Genomic DNA, 2976 nt, shown 5'->3' with positions numbered 1-2976 from the left:
AGATGATGAGAGGCATGCTAGAGGTTTCTACCAGGGCTGAAATGGCTAACAAAAGGCGGCATAATTTTATGGTGCTTGGGAGAAAGTGTAGGGGAGATATCAAAGGTATATTTTTCTCACAGAGAGTGATGGGTGCATGGAATGCACTGCCAGCATTTGTGGTGTAGGCAGGTACAATAGGATCTTTTATAGACTATTGGGCACATGGAACAGAGACAAATAGAGGGATATGCAGTAGGGAAATTGTAGGCAGTTGGCAGACTAGGTTATTATGTTAGCACAACCTTGTGCACCAAAGGGTCTGTTCTATGCTATGTTCTATGTTCAAGGTTCCATCAATAAATTGCAGGCTTGTTGACATATTGTGGACAACAAACATCCTTCCCTACTAATTCATCAACTAAAATTGAACCCAGAAACATGACCTGTATTTAGTCTCTTGTGGCAGTTTGATGCCACAGAATCTCTGATTTGCCTCTGTCACATACAGCTTAAGACTGATATGATACAGTATGATGTTTAAAAGCATCCAATTTCCATTCAAGTATAAAGTTTATAAAACATAAATTGTATTGACAAATAATTAATGAATAAATGGCCTTGAAGTGGATTTGTTATCCTCTCGGGGAAATGGTTGGTTTCTCTGCTGAACCCATCTGCAAAAGTGACTGCTATTATGTAATGTTAGTACATTTTTATCCATGTAATTGGAGGACGTTCATGAAAAGATCAAAAGCAAGTTGACCTCTGAGTGACAAGCACAGTTTACCATGACACTTCAGGGCTATAAAACTGTACTGTAATGAAGAACTCAAAATAATCAAGATGTCAAAGGCCTGGTGACAATTTAGCTCCCTGTATAATATGCTCAACACTGTGGTACCAGTTGTGTGCTTCATAATACTGCAGTTAGGAAAGGCCCAAATAGAAATATCTCAAAAGGCGTCATGGAGTCTACTGCAGGATCATGTACCTAAACTCAGGTACACAGGCAACAACTGTTAGTCAGGTGTGCATGGAGGGATTCGGCATATCTTTTGAGTTTTTAAATGTCCTGGCTGAAGTAAGAACTATACTTCTCATATGCAATATCCTGAATCTGAAGATGAGAACATTACCCATTTTGTGGTCTCACATAAATTGCAAACAGTTCTTATTTCAAATATTCCAATAAATGACTGGAATCATTCAGAGAAATATTTCTTTGTCTGTCCATCACATTTTCCACTTGTGGTCACACAATTATCCATAAGCTTCCAAGGAGCCGAGAATCCACAAGTTATTAGCTTCAATTCATTCTTAGCATCTGGGCCTTGGGGATATGTGGTGAATCTAAATTCCACGTACTCTTGAGAATGAATATATCTATATCACACACACACACACACACTAGATACATGCACAGCTGGGAATGGATTTAGTGTTAAGGATAATTTAAAAGTTAAGACTATAGTTTAAGAGTTTTAAATTTTAAAATTAAACACTGTCTGCTTCATTTTCTATTATAGCACATTATGCGCGATTCATAACGATTTGACTTGGTCAATGGTTTATCATCTTTACCTGAGCAGAACAGAAAGCTTGAACCTTCACTTGCATGTCATACATCCATTGAACCTGATATACATTAGCCAATGTTAGTTTATTCCACATCCAGGCCCAAAGGCAAGTTTCCTCTTGGCATCTGCAAAACAAAAAATGTTTGGTCAACCTCAACAGGTGAAGCAGCATGTGTGGACTCAAAAGGGTGTAGGTCAGGGATTCACAACCTTTCTGTTCCTCTGTACCCCTTGGGCATTTTTATAGGTTCCCGTGTACCCCTAAAAATTAAGGATTAAAAAAACCACGACATTGTGCAATCTGACTGCAGATTACAACACCATGTATTGTACCGTAGTTGTTATTCTCTCAGACCCAATGTATCCCCTGAAAAATGCAAATGTACCACTGGGGATAGATGTGCCCCAGGATGGGAAGCCCTGGTGTAGGTCAATTTAGGGTCAAGATTTACATCAGGCTTTTCCCTCCACAGATGCTGCTTGACCTGCCAAGTTCTTCCTCCGTCTTGGCTTTTATTCCAAATCCAAGCATCCAGTTTTTTTTTTGTTTTCACCATCCTTTATTTGGCCAAGCCTAAAACGTTAGATCTGTATCTTTAGCTTTAGCTTTGCTAAAGCTTTGCGACATAATGTAAATTGTTTAACCTGCTGAGTTCTCCAGTGTTGTCTTTGTACTAGCTTATGACAATTGTTTGCTTTATATAATACAATTATATTTGGGGAATAAATTCCAAACTCTTCTTCCCTCTCCACATCTGTTCTCTGCATATACCGATGGTGTGGGCAAGCATAGAAAGAATGTCTCTCTCCCCCTCCCTGTAAGTTAGTTTGTAAATATGGTCTATCCCAATATCGTCCTGAGTAAAATTGATAGAATCCCCTCTGCCTCAACACTGCATGTGGAAACCAGTACTCCCACTCTACCCGCAGGTTTGTCCATTGCCCCTGTCCAACCACCAGCACCTTCCAGCAGAGGTCACTTCCAGGAGATCTGGTGTCACGGTTGCCAAACATTCCCATCGTTCTAGTAACCAACAACAAACAGATGCAAGCACAGACTTTCATAGTGAACCAATGAGGGAAAAAAAGTAAATCTCGCTTAGAAATTAAACAATAAAAAAGTTTTTAAAAAACCCCTCCATATCTAATGCATTAAAGGTGACCTTTCGATTGCATGGGTCTGTGATTTGTAAATATTATCCTTGTATTCCAGCGAAACACACGCTTTCAATCGGATTGCAATGTGAAAGTTGACGATCCCAGCCAAAATTCATACATGTTTGTTTTGAACTGAAAAAGTTTCTGGACTTTCCTTTGTAACCGAAGCAGGTGGGAGGTTTTCAGGCGTGGGATGGTGCGAAACCGCTCTCTCTCTCTCGGCATCTCCGGCATTCAGAGGGTCACAATTAATGAGTCA

This window comes from Narcine bancroftii, chromosome 11 (assembly GCF_036971445.1).
Source record: "Narcine bancroftii isolate sNarBan1 chromosome 11, sNarBan1.hap1, whole genome shotgun sequence".
Taxonomy (NCBI): Eukaryota; Metazoa; Chordata; class Chondrichthyes; order Torpediniformes; family Narcinidae; genus Narcine; species Narcine bancroftii.
Note: the sequence above shows the minus strand (reverse complement) of the source record.